The sequence below is a fragment of the Alligator sinensis genome, unplaced genomic scaffold (assembly GCF_000455745.1).
Source record: "Alligator sinensis unplaced genomic scaffold, ASM45574v1 scaffold340_1, whole genome shotgun sequence".
Lineage (NCBI taxonomy): Eukaryota > Metazoa > Chordata > Crocodylia > Alligatoridae > Alligator > Alligator sinensis.
The window spans coordinates 674742-695089 of NW_005842004.1; the positions used below are offsets into that span (position 1 = coordinate 674742).

Consider the following 20348-nt stretch of genomic DNA (forward strand, 5'->3'; position numbering starts at 1 on the left):
TGGCTTGCATCCATAGATGCTTCAAGCAAATCCCGAGACGTCATTCTCCCCTTGTACTCGGCCTTGGTGAGGCTGCAGCTGGAGTACTGTGTCCAGTTTTGGGCTCCACAATTCAAAAAGGATGTGGAGAAGCTTGAGAGAGTCCAGAGAAGAGCCACACGCATGATCAGAGGTCAGGGAAGCAGACCCTACAATGACAGGCTGAGAGCTATGGGGCTCCTTAGCCTGGAAAAGCGCAGGCTCAGGGGTGATCTGATGGCCGCCTATAAGTTTATCAGGGGTGACCACCAGTATCTGGGGGAACGTTTGTTCACCAGAGCACCCCAAGGGATGATGACTAGGTTGAACGGTCATAAACTACTACAAGACCGTTTCAGGCTGGACATAAGGAAGAATTTCTTTACTGTCCGAGCCCCCAAGGTCTGGAACAGCCTGCCATCAGAGATGGTTCAAGTGCCTACATTGAACACCTTCAAGAGTAAATTGGATGTCTATCTTGCTGGGATCCTATGACCCCAGCTGACTTCCTGCCCTTTGGGCAGGGGGCTGGACTCGATGATCTTCTGAGGTCCCTTCCAGCCCTAATGTCTATGAAATCTATGAAAAATTGACTTTTTAAAAAAAAATCCCCTTTTTTAAAATGCTCTCTCGCGCTCTCAGACTTTTTTTCATGGAGTCATTTCTGAATTGCAACCTCAAATGCTGAGCTATAGAGTCAACAACATATTACTTACTCCTGCTTGAAAAAAAACTATGATTAGTGTTCATTATTAATATTGTTATTATTATTATTGTTGTTTGTCTTTTATTCCATTCTTCCTTCTTGGAACTTCAGATTTGCAAACTGTGTGGTGATATTTTACTTTGTATTCAGTATAAAATATGATTTATAAGTTAATATTGTGGGCTAAGGTTTTTGGATAAATGTGGTGCCAGATTAGACTTTATCTTCATGCTGACAATCAGATTTTTTTGTGCAAGTGCTGACAGATAAATTTGAGGTGATAAGCCACACAGACTTTTTATAGGGCTGAGCTATTTATATAAATAAAGGATATCAGTTCCTCCTCCGAATGTATTTCTGGAAGAAAATGGCCACTGATGCTGTCTGGTGTGTAGTAGGCATCTCTGTGCACAACTAGTGATCAGGCCCTTCAGAACACCTAGGCAGGAAAATGCTAGGTTTGTGGATGCCAGCTAGGCTTAGTTGTGAGATTCCCTGCCCTGGCAAGATAAAGACAGTTCTTATCATCTGAAGAAGCAGAACATTGGGCAGCTAATAAACTTTATAAGTAAAAATGTAGGTGACTAGCATCCATAGATTCTTAAGAGTTAGACTGCAGTTTTGAGGACTGCACTCTTGGACATAATATGGAGTTCTTCTAGCCCCTCTTTTAGTTACCATGTCTACTTCCCAAGCCTGTCTAGCAACATAGGAAAAACAACATTTGGTAACATCTTTTATTGGACCATTTATATAGCTCAAGAAGCTTCAATTTGATTTAAAAACAAAAGAAAGTTTTATTTTGTATCAAATCATTGATAATAAATGCCAACAACAAGTTCTTTATTTCCTAGATTTGAGGGACGGCATTTTGGACATTTGTACACATCCTCTGAGAGTGGCAGTAAGGGGAGGGGTAGAGCAGTGTGTCCCAGATCATGTGTATAAATGCTCCAAATGCCTTTCCTCAAATCTAGGAAATAAAGACCTTGTTGTTGGCATTTAGTATCAATGATTTGATACAAAATGAAATTTTCTTTTGTTTTTAAATCAAACTGAAGCTTCTTAAACTATATAAATAGTCCAATAAAAGATGTTACCAAATTAAATTAAAGTGCCTGAAGCGTCTCATGTATCAGCATCCCCGCTCTGAAAAATGGTGATGGGAACAGTTTAACTAAAGCTTGTTGAATGAGCTTTAGTTAAAGTGCCCCCACTGCCATTTTTCAGTGGGGGACACTGATACATGTGATGCTGGAGTCTGCTGGAGCACAGTAATTACCATGCTTCAGCAGACTCAATTAATCGAGCCTGCTTCGCCACACTGTTATTACAGGGCATTTGAGCAGCCTCACTGCACGTGTATAGGCACCCTTTGTGCCCCAAATCCTGTTTAAAGTCTCTCTTAACTATATAGGTTCAATAAAAGATATTACTAAACAAGCCTTGCTTTTCATGTGTTCCCTGGACCATCACAACTACAACACCATTAGGATCCTCCTAGTAAAATATGCTCACATGTTTTTCCTTGTTGACTACCATATCACTTTATTTCTTCATTTTGAAAGGAACCCTGTGCTAATTCAGGATTTGATAACTGTGACAGGGTGAGACTTTCATGCCCGGTGCAAGCACTGGCTTGCCTCTTGTCTATGGACCAGTCACCCACCTTCCTCTCCTGCCACGTTTTGATGTAATAGTATTGATATGTTAGTTAGGCGGGAGGCTGCCCATTTTGAACCCCAATGTTTAGGGGTATATCCACAACTCCATCCCACCCCTACACTGTGGCCCAAGCCTTGCAGATGGCATCCCAGGCAGCTAAACTTAGCTGTACCCTTCGCTCCTTTAGTTGTGGTCCCCACTCTGGGACCTTCAGCTCCTCCTTAGGCCCTAGCCCCATCTCAGGCCAGTCAGGATTCCAAGGCACTCTGCTCTGGGCATCTCTCATGGTGGGCCATCTTGGCCCTTTGACCCCCCCTTTGGGTCTTGGCCCCAGCATGGGCCAGTTGAGGGTCCCTCAGGACAAGTCTAAGCCACTTGCCTGCTCACAGAGTTTCGAGTCCCCCATTTCCAGCTCAGGTGCTTCACAAAGCATGCCTGGGCCCGCAAGGTCACTTACCCCAGCAGACTCAGGCACTTCAAAAAGCTTACCTGGCCTTCCCTGCATTATATAAAACTCACCCGAAGGTGGGAGTTGAAGTTAAGGCACCCGACCCACCTTACATCGGGGAGGTGATCACTCCTGGTATTTACATGGGGCCTGCCATACCACCAGCAGCCCCACCAGGCCTTCGTGCCCCAGCAGGGTGTAGTTTTAGGTCATGCTCAGGACCAATGAGGCCTCCAAGCCATCTCCATAGCCTCACCCTTACCTCCAAGGTGTTCCTGGCAGAGCTCAGCAGAGAGATGTTTCCCCTCTGCTGGCTGATCATGAACTGCCCTCAGCTCAGAGAGCTGGGCCTTAAAATGGCTGCCTTAATCAGGCACATGCCCCGCCCTGGCCCAGTCCTTAAAGTGGCAGCCACTACCAGTGCTCTGCCACAATAATCCCAAACCACCCCTGATTGCTGTCCATCCATTCTCCTCAGTGAAGGAGATCCTATAATTTCCTTAGGTTGCTAGTTCCACTGTTTTTACAATTTTTGTTTAATTTGTTTTTGAAACACTGCTTCAGTTTGATTTAAAAATAAAACAAAATAACGCTTTCTATTAAGCTATTTATATTGAATGCCAATGACAAGGTCCAGAATTTGTTTTGCATATTTTCTGCTTTAATATGCAATGACATTAATAGACAAAGTGGAAAAAATGTGCAAAATGAGGCCCCTATACTATAGATTCTTAGGGGACGTGTACTCTGCTTACTGCAGGGTAGTCAGAGATAACCAAGGTTACAAGCTAAGGTTTTGAGCTAACTCAGGTACTACAAGCAGTTTAGCTCCAGTAATGCAGAGCTACATGCAATCTAGCCTATTGTGAAATAAAACTAATATTTGCTTTTTCATTTGAACAACTCTCTAATATTTAAATGTGCTTTTATGCTAATTATCCTCCTCTTAAAGTAAATAAGTGGATTCTCTTCTTTTTTAAATGAATTGTTTATATTTCTGAATAAATGTTAAAAAATATGTTTCCACATTTTGTGACAGGCACAATGTCATTTCATTTCAAAAACAATAAATAAAGACCTATTGCACATACTCTGTTGTAGAAAATATTATATGCTCTATTCTCAGTCGTAAAATCATAGGATTATAGAAGGGACCTCCAGAAGTAATCTAATCCAGTCTCCTGCCTGAGGCAGAATCATTCCTATCCAAACTATCCCATAGAAAACTTTGTCTAATCTTTTACAAAAACTACACAAATCACACTACCCTATCACACAACTACAAGCCATAGCACCCTAAATTACCACAGACAAAGCAGGTTAACAGTGGTCAGTATCGTGCTGCTGCAAGGATTGCTAAAAATAAACTTGAAGGATCCAAGGAAGAGTTCCATGCCCCCTACTCTAAAGAGGAAGGCAAAGACCTCCACAGTGCATACCAATCTGACCATGGAGTTAAATTCCTTCCTGACCCCAAATGTGGCAATTGGTCTGACCCTAAGTTGTCCCTCTAGCTAGGATACTCCAGGTTTTAGTTCCAGCAGCAGCATTGGCACACCCTAGTCAAAATCCTCAGCCTTGGTTGTAGCCAACACCCAATGGCTCTAAGGATGGTGAACCTCCCCTCCTCCCACAAACCTACCTGTCACATTTAGCAACAAGGGGGGCGGGATTCCTTATGAGCCCAATGCAGCATCCAGCAAAACCCAGAAGCTTGGGAAATACCCATGGCATAGCACACAATAGCTACTCCTAGATCATCCCTGACCAATGCTTATCCAGCCTCTTCTTAAATACCTCCAATGATGGAGATTCCACAATTTCCATAGTCAGTCAATTCCATTGCCTAACTTCTAACAATGAAGAAGTTTTTCCTGATATCCAGTTTAACCTACTTTGCTATAACTTTAAGATACTTGACCACATTCTGCTCTCTGCAGCAAGAGAGCAAGGGTGTTCTTGTTCTTGTTTATGGCAGCCAATCATGTATTTGAAGTCAAGTTTTAATATTCTAATTCAATGGAATTCTTGTGTTTTTATTATTTTTTATTATTTGCACTGTGATCACCTCTATGCTACCTAACAGGAATGAAGCCCCATTTCTAGCTTGATAACAAAACAAATTCTCTGCTCAGAAGAGTCTGAAAGAAGATAGTTACAGATACTATCTCTGTTAATGTATGAACATAGTAAACACCAAAAGTATGGAAGACAGTATCATATAATTTAAATCTACCGTAAGTGTAGAAAATCTGAAAACTGTACATGGAGGAAAAAAAGTGTTATGCTTTAATGTTTGCAAAGGAAAGTGTGAGAAGAATAGCTAATTTATTAGGTCACATACAGACATTTCAGAGTCCCTGCTCTCCTGGGAGAAAGAATGAGAATACGGATGTTCAGGATTTTTCTCACAGAGAAAAAATGACTACTCCAGAAGAAATATAACCTGTATTTAATCACTCCCAGGAGAGTTTCTCTTGGGAGAGTACATATTATCTTCTAAGAGAAGCCATTGCATAATCCTCCAGCCACAGGAGAGGCGGGCAGTCTGTACATATTGTCTTCTAAGAGAAGCCATTGCATAATCCTCTAGCCACAGGAGAGGCGGGCAGTCTGTATATATTGTCTTCTAAGATAAGCCATTGCATAATCCTTCAGCATTCCAGGATGCTTTGCCTTCCCCCTCCATCCTCACAAGGAGACAGCAGGTGCATCTACACATGCGCTTGATTGCACAGTTGTTACTGCACAGTCATTTTGTACTTGCTGAAGTACTACTACATTTCCAACCCAAGAAGTCATTTAGTACTTGCTAAAGTACTAATACTAAATGACTGCTTGGATTGGAAATATCCTATGTGGCACCAGGACTGCAGTACTGGAGATTAATGCACAGTCATTTAGTACTTGCTAAAGTAGTAGTACCTTGGTTATCTCTGACTACCCTGCAGTAAGCAGAATACATATCCTCTAAGAGTATATGGTATAAGGGCCTCAATTTGCACATTTTTACCACTTGTGTCTATTAATGTAGCTGTATATTATAGCAGAAAATATGCAAAACAAAGTGCTTGGAGTGGTCTGCAGGCTCCCTCATTCTGCCTGGTGACAGATGGCAACAGTTCACAGAGCAGACCTGATTGGCTGACCCAGTCTGATCAAAGTCAGCCTGTCTCCCCCTGAAGCACAATGTGGGATTGTGAAGGGGGTGTGTTCTACTCTGCAGCAGAATCCAGCAAGTGACACACTGGGCGCATTTACACAAGATGCTATGTTGCCATAGGAATGAGCTATGGCAACATAGCTCATCACTATAGTGATATAGCATCAGCATGCATGAATTGTGACACCAACACTACTTCACAGTAGCAATGAGCTACTACATAGTAGCTACGGTAGCACAGTAGCTCATTGCTACTGCACAGTAGGGTTGGAAACCTGTTCAACATCTTTATCAGTGATCTGGATCTGGGTGTGGAATGCATGCTGTCCAGATTCACTGACAACACCAAGCTGTGAGGTAAGGTGGGCATGCTGGAGGGGAGGGATAGAATCCAACTAGATCTAGACAAATTACAGAGGTGGGCAGTTGAGAATAGGATGGAATTCAATGCAGACAAGTGCAAGGTACTGCATCTAGGGAGAAGGAACCAGCAATACACCTATAGGCTGGGGAAGACCCTTCTTGTTAACATGGTGGCAGAAAGGGATTTTGGAGTCATTGTTGACTTCAGGATGAACATGAGACACCAATGCAAGGAAGCGGTCAGTAAGGCTAACCACACCTTGTCGTGCATCTACAGATGCATCACAAGCAGGTCCAGGGAGGTGATCCTTCCCCTCTATGCAGCATTGTTCAGGCCACAGTTGGAGTACTGCATCCAGTTTTGGGTGTCCCACTTCAAGCGGGCTGTGGCTACCATTGAGAGGATCCAGAGGAGGGCTACTCACATGGTCAAGGGGCAGTGTGGCAGGCCATATGAAGAGAGGCTAAAGGGTCTGAACCTATTCAGCCTCCACAAGAGAAGGCTGAGAGGGGATCTGCTGGCCATTTACAAACTCACCAGGGGGGACCAGCGGGAATTGGGGGAGGCTCTGTTCATCTGGGCACTACCCAGGGTTACTAGGAATAATGGCCAGAAATTGTTAGAGAGAAGGTTCAGGCTGGACATCAGGAGACATTGCTTTACAGTTAGGGCTGCCAGGCTCTGGAATGGGATCCCAAGTTATGTTGTACTCTCTCCTACCTTGGGGGTCTTCAAGAGGAGGCTGGAAAGATATTTGGCTGGGGTGATATGGTCCTGGCATTTGTTCCTGCCCAGGGCAGGAGGTAAGACCTGATGATCTGTGTAGGTCCATCCCTTCCGACCTTAAGTACTATGATACTATGAAATGTCCCTTGTGGAACCAGGACTGTGTAGAACTGGCAGTTACTGAGCAGTCATTTAGTACTTTGGGTCTGCTCTGTGAATTGCTGCCATCTGTCACCAAGTAGAATGAGGGAGCCTGCAGAGCACTCTGAGATCCATGCACAATGTTCCCCTGGATGTGCAGCATCACCATTGCAAGCTCTATGCTCTTCAAGGGCCCAGCACTGGAATGTCTGTTCAGGCATCTCAGGGTAAGTTTTTTTACCAGGAGAACAAACCTGGGAGAATTCTCCCAGATTATTTGAGTATGTGTGCACAGACTTACTGTTCAGATTTCTTCAGAGGTTAATCAGTATCTGGGATGAGACATCCTTAAGGGTTTCTGCTGCATATTGGTGGTGAATTTAAGAAATGATTCATGGGTGAGATTCTGTACTTCATGTCTAGTGCACATGCAGCCTATGGGGAAGAAAGCAAAAGTACCTTTAAGTCACTTTTGTGGCCCTGTTATCCTAGACTTTTGGGGGACAAGAGATGCTCTCTGTGTCACTTAGAAAGGCAGTCCCAAAGGACTGCCATTAAGGCTATACTGGAACTAGAGATTTCTAGCACTGGGTGTGCCTACATGTGCAGTTAGCATGCCTGAATTTTCTGTACAGAATTTTCAGACTCAAAGTGCTCCCTGGCAGACATCTATATGTGCACCCCTGTTGGGAGCAAATTGAGCCTGACAGGAGCAGCCCAGTCCAGGGATGCTGGCCCCATGCAGCAGCCAGGGGAAGTTCCAGGCTCCCAGGGTGCCAGACCTGGTCTGGAAGGGGGCACAGGAGCTTATCCTCAAACTTCAGAAGGTTGGGGAGGAGCTGTCCTGGCTTGGCAGGAAGCTCCATCCAAGCTGGGGGGAGATTGGGCAGGCCCCAAATGGTGGGGGGAGATGTCCTAGCTTCTGGGCAGCTGTCTGTCAGCCACTTGGAGATTGGGGCTTGTCCTGGTCCCCCTGTGGCTAGGAGAGATGTACTGGCTGCCGGGAAGCTGTCTCACAGCCATGTGGAGATCAGGACCTGTCCTGATCTCCATAGGGAAGGGACAGATGTCCTGGCTTTTGGGCAGCTGCCTCCTAGCCATATGGAGGTAGGAAAAGATCTCCCAGCCATGTGGAGATTGGGATGGATCCTGATCTCTATGTGGCTGGCAGGCAGCATCCTGTTAAGTGGGAACAATTCTCCATAACCCCTGTGGCCCCTGCTGCCTAGGCTAACCAGGAGCAATTTGTTCCCCATCAGCATCTACACATGCAGTATGGTGCATTATTTAATACACCATTTTTCTAGTACCTGTATCTACAGGTACTAAAAAATGGCACATTAGAATAATATATTGCACAATAAGCACTGTGCACATATAGATGGTGACCTTCAGTGCCAGGCACTTTAACATTTGAGAACAGGCAGCAGGGCAGCCTGCAAGTGTGGGATAGCCTTAATCAGGCAGTCAAATGACCCCAGGAGGGCCCTGGGATTAGAGGAGGGGGCAGAGCAGCCTTCATTTTAACCCTGGCCCTCAGAGCTGGAGCAGCAGTCTGCTGCTGGCAACTAGAATAACAAACACCTGGCTGAGCTGCTGCTTGGAACATCTTGAAGGCAAGGGAAGGAGCTATGGGGATGTCAGTTGGCTCCTGGTCCTGAAACTGCACCCTGCTGGGGAAGGATGGTCCAGGGCTTCTCCTCAGAGCAGTTCAGTCCAGGGTTTCTCCTCCCCCTTTCCCTGATATACCCCACCCCCTGCAGCAGCCAGGGGGAGCTCCAGGCTCCCCTAGGTGCCAACCCCAGGCTGGCAGGGGGCACGGGAGTCAGGCCTGGGCTCTGGGGAGAGGCACAGCTCCCAGACACACAGAGCGTGGGATCTCAGTCCAGTTTGGAGGCACTGGCTTGGGGCAATGCCCCATGCACTAGTGTGAGGATAAGCAGCACTGGCTTCAGGGTGAGACAGACACAGAGGGAAAGCAGTGCTGGGACTGGTGGGGAGATGCAAAGGGGAAGCAGCGCCATGTCCCCTTGTGTGTCCCCTCTGATCCCCAGCACTGCTTCCCTCCGTGCTTCCCTGCTGGGCTCAGTGCTGTTCAGCTTCCAGCTCCCCCTAGGTATAAGTGGGGAGCAGGAGCCAACTGGGGCATGTACTGTGTGGGCAGTGGCAGGGCTGAGGGGGTCTCTCTGTCCCCTCAGCCCTTCTGCTGCCCATGCAGTGCATGCCCCAGTCAGTTCCTGCTCTCCACCTATTCCTGGAGAGCCAGGACTGGAAACAGAGATCTCTCCCACCACCCTCTGTGGCTTCCTGCTGCCTCGGCTGACTGGGTGCAAATTGCTCCCAGTCAGTGTTAACATGCGTGCTGGTGTGCAGTAGCTAATGCACCATTAATCTAGTACCTGTATTCATTGGCACTAGCAAACATCACATTAGTCTAATTTACTGTGCAGTGAATGCCATTCATGTGTAGATGCTGATGCTTTACTGCACATTAGATTAGTCTTATGTGCGGTTGAGCGTCTCCTGTAGATGCACCCACTGTGTATTGTGGACATCCCACTCTGTCTCATTTCTCCTAGTTCTCTATGCCAGGGCTTGCATTAAGGGAATTCTCATTCAATAAAATATGGAGATTTGATGTAATTTTTACAATGTGTCGCAGGGATCCAAGCATGAGGGAGTGAGGAGCCCCACCCATCAGGGAACCCGGGACAAGGGAAACACAACCCCTAAAGAAAAACCCTGATAAGGAAGAAAACTTACCCATTGTAGAACGCCGATGATCCGGGGAGACAGGAGAAAGACCCACGCAGTTTATCAGTCGTGCTTATCTGCAGCTGGAGCTGGAGTGGGAGATGCTGCCCAGCAGATTCAAAAGCCGGCTCTGAAAGAGAGTGATGGGAATGCCAGGAGTGAGAGGAGTGGCGAGGATCCCCCACGCCGAGTGCATCTAGCACCGGCAAGAGCAGGAAGACCTGACGCGGAGGCTGACATCAGCACCGATGGGATCAGGGGAAGCATCCTGCACCAGCGGCAAGCAGCACAGGAATGCGGGATTTGAGGCGGCTCAATGTGGAGCCACAGAAGAACCTGGCTGGGGCAAGGCGGAACAGCCAGAATCCCTGGCTTAGAAAAAAAGAGAAAAGGAAAAAAAAAAAGAAGGGGAGGCTGGACTGACAAGAGCATAAGAAGCATGAAGATCTGGGACTGACACTACTGGCGGGCAAGCCACATAAAGATCTTGGGGCTTGCCTCAAGAGCTGGCATATGGATGGTGTGTAGGGGAGGTGGAGCCCTGTGTACATCTGCCGGGAGAAGTGACAATCCCAGAGGTCCTGTCAACGGGAATCCTCTCCACTGGAGACCCATCCAAAGTCATGGAGTTTCGGGGTTTCGCCAGGAGTGACCGAGGGGCTTCTCCAGGATTGCATGGGATCTCATCACACCCGAAACCAGGCACATGGGCTAGAGCTGCATGGGAGCGGATAATCAAACAGAGGTGGGCATACAATGATGTGCCCTTTTACCTGGATTGTAGCAGGGGTAAACTCTTTTGCACTATCCTGTTAATATCCACATAATTTTGCAAAGAGGTTTCTGATTCTATTATTGTCACACAATCTATTTAACTAATAAAGGATTTTTGCAGTTTGCAAAGATAGTATAAATCCAGTGGCATATATTCCTCACACCCCATTTTCCCAGAGAGAAGATATTTTCCCTTGGGGATATAGTAACCCTTAGAAACCACTTTTGTCATAATCCTCTTTCATAGGTTACTTATAAATATCCTTATTATTGTTCTCGGGTTTTGATTTTTGAAGCAGTTAAAGAACACATTGGTGGCAGAATAATCTTTTTTTCATCATTCCAAAAAAGCCAGTATAACGGAAGATTACAGGAACTAGCAGGAAGAAAGATCAAGATCCTTAAATAAAAATTGTGTAACAAGGTCTAAAATTAAAATGTACTGAACCAGTTTTAATATAGAACATAACAGGTTTGAAAGAAATGGACTGTTGCCAAACCTGACCGTACTTTCCTTCAGAACAAGGAGAATCAATTTTTTATCCTGTGAATAAGTTGGCAAAATTATTACTGTTATTACGAGGAGAAGAAAAAAAAAAAATCATATTTTTTTTACCGAACATCCAACCTGGCTCTATCTGGGTTTCCCCAGTGCATACATCCTCTAAATCTCTTTTCAGTACAAGGAATAAGAATCCTTTCCTCTCTGCCCTAACTATCTATATCCCTGCCTGATTATTGTTCCACCCTTTCTTTATTACCTAACCATTTGAAAAATTCCTGCATGTCACTCTCAGAAGACTTCCATCTTCAGCCTTACTTTCCATGAGTGAGATTCTGAACTATGGGAAGATTCTTAGACTTTGGACTTAAAGTGCTGGGTTTTTTTCCTTTGCTGGTGTTGTTACTTGTGCTAATTCAACTAACTGGGTGCCAGTGTGGTATGATACTTCTAGCAAATTATTTAGGTGGTTTAGCTAAAGGCAAGCTTTCCTCCATTATGGAAGAAGGTGAAGTTGCCGAAGATATTTGTTGGTCAAATGCAACTTAAGGATGTAGATCAAAGGCAGGTTTGCACACTTAATTCTTAGATCTAGGGATGTGTTTATTTTTATAAAGTGAACTTTATATAGCCAAATTGTAAGGCTTTGTTGAAATATACCATCATGGGAAAAGATCATCAATTTTCATGGATTTTGCTATATGTAATTCAGTCTGCAGTTTTTAAATATTTTAAGATCCTGTTGAATGCTAACAGTGTTATTCAAATAGGACAAGAAGCAATGGGGTTAAATTATACCAGCTGACTGGGGATGGCTCTCCCAGCCACATGGGGATTGCGTCCTGGCCTGATCTGCATATGGCTAGGATGTAGCAGTCCCAGCTGCTGGGACAGCTCTACCAGCCATGTGGAGAGCAGGTCCTGATCTGATCTCCATGTGTCTGGGATGTAACAGGCCTGGCTGCCAGAACAGCTCTACCAGCTATGTGGGGAGTGGGTTAGGACCCAATCTCCACATGGCTGAGATGCAGCAGTCCCAGCTGCCAGGGCAGCTCTATCAGCCACATAGTGATCAGGTAGAGACTCAGTCTCTATGTGGCTGAGACACAGCAGTCCTGGCTGTTGGGACAGCTCTCCTGGCCACTTGGGGATAAGGCCCGCTGCATCAGGACTTAGAGAAGCAGCAGCAGGGCCCCTACTACCTGTGATGACCAGAAACAAATTGCTTTTGGTCAGTGTCTACTCGTGTACTATTGCACAGTAACTAATGCACTGTTAATCTAGTACCTGTATTTCCTGGTACTAGCAAATGGTGCATTAACCTAGTTTACTGTCCAGTAAGTCCCGCACATATGTAGATGGTGACACTTTACTGCACATTTGATTAGTCTAATGTGCAGTAAAGCATCTCGTGTAGATGTGCCCAAAGAGTGCTTAAAACTAGTTTCAGGGGTCGCATGGATAATCCAGGCATTGAAAGCCCCAGGACCTGCCTAAAATTAACATGTAATAAAGCCCTTTGATTCTTGTAGTTTTCAGATGCAGACAACCTTTTTTATGGAATAAGTTTCTACTGAGTTGTTACTTAGGCATGTACACACACACACACACACACACACACACACACAGACACCCCTCCTGTACAAACTAAGAGTGCTGTGAATGAAAAATAACTGTATTTGGTAAAATGATTAAGTCCTAGAATATTCCCCTATAGCTACTATTTATATAAAGGGTTAAGCATATATTTTTGAAGAAACTGTTGCTAAGCACTTCTCAAGGAAACTAATTGGGGAAAAATAAAAAGTTTAGCTAATGATGTCTCCTGTTGAAGAAGGTTAGGATCAGATTTTGTTTGAAAACTAGGAAACCAAGAGCCATTTAAAGGCCATGATCCTAGCCGGAGCTTTTAATTAACCATTTTGAACGCATATAGAACGTTTCTGGCTCTTTATAATTATTGAATTATAGGCACTAGAGAAAGAAATGACCTATGAGGTCATCGAGTCTCTCTCTTGGCTGGTGCAAGATTACTGCTTAGTTTACTCTTACTTGGGTTCTCAAATCTAATTTTAAATGCCTCTGTGATAGGGTTTTATGTATTTTTTTTCTTGGGAGGCTGTTTGACAGATTAAACTCTCTCATTTCCTATACATTTTTTCTGATATATTAGTATCAGCAAATGTTTTAATTAAAACCAACATTGAAAATGTAGACAAAATTCAGAGAAGAGCTAAAACTTATTCAGGGTCTGGAAAGCAACATAAAAATGAGATATATAAGTAGTTTAATATAGTTAGCTCCGTGAAGTTAATATTAAACAGCAACTTGATCATAGTTTATAAGCACACAGGGAAGAGTAATCCTCCCTGCTCCCCTCAACCCCAACTGTGAGTATATTGGCTGAAGTCCTAAAGCCTGTCTTATGCAGATGATTTATATTACTCTTTAGCCTTTACAGATTATTAACTATGATCATTCTTTTCTAGATACAGATTTTCTATCATTTTAAATATTCCCTATCTGTTTTTATATTTACACCTTTCAATGTATTAAACCCAGAATCCACATGATAATGTAATCCAGAAAGTTCAATAAACTAAGCTGTGTGTTTAGACCTCTCTTTCCTCAGATATCAGTTGCTGTTGCTCCCTAATACTTTATTTCATTGAAACTAATAATTTTTCTAAGCCTTTCCACATTAATGTTACAAAAATTATACACAGTAGTCTCTGAATATCATCCACCAACTTTCAGCTCAGATCTCTGTTCATTTTTCATTGCTTTCCTCTGGACTCACTCCAAACTGTCTATATGTTATTGTACTAACTAGCTGGCAACACCTGAACGTGGCACTCTAAATGTGGCTGGAACAGAGATATACAAAGATGGACGTTGCTGTCTCCTACATATGTAAGCAGTAGGCTAGAAGTCAGAAGATGCTTTGCTTGGGGCTGTGTGACTCTGCCTTACAGGGTGGTGTTTACATGGTACAATTTTGCATAGCAAAAAATAACATTACCATCTCAATGCATGATGCCTCTGCATGTAGAGATCAAAACTACATTATTCATTATTGCTAGGATATCATGTTGAAAATTCACATCTTGGCTGTTTATTGTTCAACATGACCTCAGGCCACATAGGATATCATTGCTTTCTAGATTTTACATTTCCATTGAATATAGAGTTATTGTACCCAGTTTGTATTTTTATTAGCTAAATTTGATTTTGTAGAGTTTCTGTGTTTGTTTCTTTTTCCTGATTTAAAAAAGCCCATTGATGGCTTTTCTCTTTTTGTTGGTATTTTTAATTCTTGCCAGTTGAGTTATCTGCATATTTCATTAATTGATTTTTTTGATGAAGAAATTATTGAGGATAACAACAGTTTAATAATTTATCAGGCCAACATGATGTTTTTATTATTCTTTTTTTGTTTAAGTCCTTCAGCCAGTTTTCAAACCATATGACATATCCAATCTGAATTGAAATATGCTGAACATGATAATATACTAAAATGAATGCTTTTAAAGAATGAGCTGAACAAGAGGCTTTTAAACTTAACTATATTTAAATCACTAATGGGAACTATCAGTAAACAAGATCAAAAGTGAATCATTTCAGTTGACTTGAGAAGCGAAGAAAGGTGACATTTTGCATTAAGTGAAGAGTATTCTAAGAATATTTTATTTCAGTAGGAGATTAGAGACAGATAGCTTTTCATAAAATTCCCATTATGGTAGTCTGTCCAAATTATACTTTCTTAGTCAAATCTTTGGTAAACTTAGAATAAAGTTGAAATTGTGAGGGGCTTAAACTATTCCATTCTGTGACATTTTCATATATTCTACATACTGCTCCCCATCTCTGTTAAACAGTCCTGTAATGGCATTTTGTAACTCCAATGTGACAGGGCATTAATATAGCGCGCGCACGCGTGCGTGTGTGTGTGTGTGTGCATGGTATATATATATATATATATATATAAGGGGGCTCTAGGGCCTGGTCTACCATTGGCCCGCCCACCTGTTTCTGGGCTAACTGCCCACCTCCTCTCCTGCCACACCTTGATGATGCATAATTATGGTGTTAATTAGGTGGGAGGCTGCTCATTCTTGCCCTGATGCCAGGGGGTCCAATCTGCAGCTTTGTTCCTCTCCTACACTGCAGCCCAAGCCTCACAGATGGCATCATAGTTCTTAATGTCACTGGCCCCACACTGGGCCCCCTAATCCTCCAATCCAGACCCCAGCCGGATCCCTCTAATCAGGCAGCCTACTCTGCCCTCATTCTGGGCTGCCTAGCTCCCTGAAATCTTCCCCCTCTTGGGTGTGGCCCCCCCAGGACCTTTGGCCACACAGGCCCTGGCCTCGTCTCCAAGGCCAGTCAGAACCCCAGGCCCTTAGCTCTGGGTGTTCCTCATGGTGGGCCTCTGGCCCTTTTGACCCTTCTGGTCCTGGCCCCAGCATTGACCAGTTGAGGGTGTTTCAAGTCAGACTTCTGAGCCTCTAGCCCACTCTCTAACATGGGTCTGCCTTCTTGGCCCTACTATGGGGTAAGCCACCCAGTTGTGGGAGCTGGGATTATTAAGGTGCCCCAACCCACCTTTCACTGGGGTGGTAACTGGCTTGGCATTTCCTGGGGACTCCCATGCCACCCGGAGCCCCACCAGGCCACCCATCCCTGGCAGGGTGCAGTTTTAGGTTATGCTGAGGACCAGGAACCTCCTATCTATCCCCATAAGCTCTTGCCCTTACCTCCAGGGTTCTCCCTGCTGCAGCTCAGCTAGGCGATGTTTCTGCCTGGCTGGCAGCAACAGACTGCAGCCTTTATGTACTCGGTTCTCAAAATGCCTGCCGCCATCAGGCACCTGCTGGATACCTGACCCAGCCCTTAAAGTGGCAGATTATATTTAAATATGCAATCCCAACATTTTGTTTATGTAGAGCAGAGGTTCCCAGCTTTTTCTTCTTGCATACCCCCTTCCAGACTTACCAGCTGCCCATGTACCCCTACCAGCATACGCTTTGTATTTTAACCCCTTAAATATCAATTAGTATTACAGTATAACGAAAATTAAATCTGCAATTACACAATTTATTCAGCATACCTCCCAGATATGTCTTGTGTACCCCAAGGGTTACACGTAACACAGTATGGGAACCCCTGATGTAGAGGGAAGTTCCAGCTTCAGTAATTACATCTTGACCTAACTTTATTTCTTCTGGATTTTATTGGACATATTATTCTTCGCTAAGAGTCTTAAGCAGCTGTATAGTCCCAACCCTTGTAAAATTATTGCATTCCCAGAGTTAAAAGCATTTCACTGGTTGGTGTATTGATTTATCTATTAGGGATTTGTGAAGTTTTGGTCCCTGATTTGATTCGGCCCAATTCAGTGGCCGAATCTCTGAATCCGAATTGAATCAGGAGACCCTTTAATCTCTCTAAATCAAATCGGAACCCTCCAAATTGATTCGGGGAGATTCAGAAAGCTTCAACAGTTTGGACAGAGACACAGCTTTAAATGTTTTTTCTTCATACCGCAAGGTACGAGGTGGCTCGTGAATTTTGCTATGGTGGGGTGCATGGAGTGTTCCACAGGAGCATGGGGGGCTCCCCAGTGCACTTGTCCACTGAACTGGAGAAGTACTTTTGGTTCACTTCTGGGTTTGCCACTGAACATGCAGGGGCCCTCCTATGTTCTTTTGGGGCATAGCATCTGCCCCAGCATTGCAGCATTCATGAGCTGTGCCTGGTACCTCAAGGTATATAGAAAAAACATTTAAAGCCGTGTCTATGGCTGAATTGCTGATTCTTTGAATCAGCATTGAATCTTCAGATTTGGCCAAATCAAATCAGGGACAGTGATCTGAATCAATGAATCAACTCACTGTCCTCAATTTGGGCTGAATCTGAATCCAAATTGAAATTGAATATGGCCTGTTTTGTACACCTCTATTATGTATCTATATGTATGTGTACACACACACACACACACACACACACACACACACTATATAGATATAGATAGTACCAGGTGATTTCATGTGTTGTTTTCTGTTTTTATTTCAATCTTTGTTACAAGGACTTCAGAAATATAATCCATTTCCTTTCACTTTGCTACTCTAATGGTGTCTATTATTTCCAGGCTCCTTCCTTTTCTTGTATTTGACTACTCTGTTCTCATTTAGTTTTCCTTGGTTGCAAATAATTTAAAAAGTACAGTCTGAAAATTTCTGTCCACCATACTGTCAGGAGCATGACTATGCCTCTACATATCTTTTTGTGTTACAGATCTAGTTATGTGGTTGTTGAAGCATAGAGTTACAGTGATGCCCTTCAGATTAAAGAGAAATCAATACGTATTCCAGAATGGATTTTGAGATAGCTAAAGTACATAGACAACCAGAAGTAAGTAGTGTAACAGTGTTATGTTTGAAAACTGCTACTGCTAACAGACAATCTCTCAGTCAAGGGCAAGAGAATGACTTGCCCTCTATTTCTGGATTTTGATGGCTGTGGGAAGAAAAGATAGAGGTGTTTGTAAAGTCACATAGAGAATTTCTGTTAGTTAAGATGTTGCAAATATTTCTGCTTATTGGACAGAATTGATGCAAATGAAAAACTGTCAGCTAGGTATACCAGTAGCTATAGGTTATAAGTAACCTATTTATGACAGGTACACGATCTGGGCTGACCTAAACGTGGCCCCTACCTGTCCCTGGGGCAACCGCCCACCTACTCACCTGCCACACCTTGTTCTTAATTAATTGATCAGTGTTAATCAGCGGGAGGCTGCCCTTATACTGCCCCGCTGCTAGGGGGTGCTATCTGCGGCTCCGTTTCCTCCTCTACACTGCAGTCCACACCTCACCGATGGAATCATTGTTGTCTCAATTCTATCCCTCTTTGGCCCCTTCCTGTTCTCTCTGGGCCTTCCTTCTCCGTGCTCACACCTGGGTTTCCTAATGGTACTGCCGCCTCTCTGGGGCTCACTGTGCCCACACTTGGGCTCCCTAATGATGCTGCCCCTTATCTGGGGCTTGCCGTGCCCAACTTGGGCTTCCTAATAATACTGCCTCCTCTCTGGGCTCGCTGTGCCCACACTTGGGCTTCCTAATGATGCTGCCCCCCTGCCTGGGGCTCGCTGTGCCCAACTTGGGCTTCCTCGTAATGCTGCCCCCTGCCTGGGGCTCACCGTGCCCACACTTGGGCTTCCTAGTAATGCTGCCCCCTATCTGGGGCTCGCCACCCACCCTGGGGCTTCTCAAATGCCCCTCTCTGGGGCTGGGGTCTATGCACCCCGTATGCTGCACCCACTGGTGCTGGGGTCCTCACACTCCTCTGTAAGTCCCCCATGAGGCCTCCTACAACCCCTAATAGCCTCACCCAAACCACCGGTTATAACAACAACAAAGCAAAACACACAAGCCCCTAGGCTATAACATAACTTAAAGCTGCTCAGGTAAAGCAACAATGCTCAACTCAAGTCAAGCTATACCTGCAGTTAGGCCTCTCCTGGCATCTTGGCTTAGGAAGCTCCTGCCTCTCTGGCTGCTGGCAGGGAACTGCCTCTGGCTTCCACTCCTGGGCTTTATAAGGGCAAGGCCCTTCCCCTTCTGGTCAGCTGACCTTCCCTGATTGCCCCGGAAACCCACAGCTCTGCTCCTTAGTCACTGCTAGGGCTCCTTCCCTAGCAGTTTTCCCCTCTTCAGGCACAGGGCACCTCAGTGCTCTGTGACACTATTGGAAAACAAACATAGAGTTGTCTGCCTTTAGAATAGTGATACTGATTCTCCCATTTCCCTATAATCTATCAAATGGTCACATATAACAACCCCCCCACAAAAAAAACAACCCAAAACAGGGGCAATACACATGCTCATACACATCATCTCTATATGTAGTGTTCAGCTAATCACTTAGGCTACTTGTACACATGACAGGGGTTCAGTTCTCCCTAAATTGAAATGGTGGGTTTTTAATTGACACAGAACCCCACCGTTTCAATTTAGGGATGTCTGTCACTGACAGAACAGTGATGGCCAATGGCCCACTATCTCTCATCCCCCTCTCCCCTATCTCCCTCCACCCCTCCACTGTGGGCAGGCTCTGCCAGGAAAAAAACAAAAGTGAAGGGCCCAATCCTTTTTTTCCTTTTCTTTTCTTTTTTACCACCTAGAGCCTGCCCACCTCTCCTGTGGCCAGGGAGCAAGCTGCCTGCAGGACCTGAGCTGCAGGAGGGCCCAGTCCTTCTCTCCATGGTGGTGGCACCCACCCTCCCTCCCCCTGGCAGCACCCACCCACTAGTACCCTGCCTGGGCAGTTCTGGGGCAGAGGGGTGGGTGCCACTGCCATCAAGGGAAGGACCAGACCTCCTGCAGCTCAGGGCCTGTGAGACCCAGAAGGGACCTTGAGAGAGCATCAAGTCTAGCCCCCTGCCCCAGGGGCAAGAAGTCAGCTAGAGTCAAAGGATTCCAGCAAGATAAGCATCCAAAGTTTCTTGAATGTGTCCAGAGTAGGGGCCTGCACCACTTCTGGAGGGAGTCTATTCCAGGCCTTGGGGGCTCAGACCATAAAGAACATTTTCCTTATGTCCAGCCTAAAACAGTCTTGGAGGAGTTTATGACTGTTAGTCCTTGTTATCCCTTGGGGTGCTTTGGTGAACAGAGGTTCTCTCAGATCCTGATGCATACCCCTTATGTACTTATAAGCAGCCACCAGGTCTCCCATGAACCTGTGCTTTTCCAGGATGAAGAGTCCCATGGCTCTCTGCCTCTCTTCGTAAGACCTATTCTCTTGCCCTCTGATTATGTGTGTGGCTCTCCTCTGGACTCTCTCAAGCTTCTTGGCATCCTTCTTGAATTGGGGAGCCCAGAATTGGATGCAGTACTCCAGCTGTGGCCTCACCAAGGCTGAGTACAGCGGGAGGATAACATCCTGAGATTTACTTGAGAAGCATCAACGGATGCAAGCCAGAGTTTTGTTTGATTTACCAGCTGTGACATCACATTGGTGGCTCATGTTCATCTTGTGGTCAGTCATGACACCCAAGTCTCTTTCAGCCATGGTGCTAGTGAGCGT

General features: G+C 44.9%; 1 long non-coding RNA gene across 1 annotated transcript; it reads right to left on the reverse strand.

Annotated features, from left to right (window-relative positions):
* Positions 1 to 7556: 7556 nt before the first annotated feature.
* On the reverse strand, positions 7557 to 18820 carry LOC102380633. Its single transcript, XR_323599.1, has 3 exons — positions 18766 to 18820; positions 9995 to 10115; positions 7557 to 7666 (listed from the first exon to the last, which is right to left on the reverse strand). It is a non-coding gene; the product is annotated as an uncharacterized LOC102380633 (long non-coding RNA).
* Positions 18821 to 20348: the final 1528 nt, after the last annotated feature.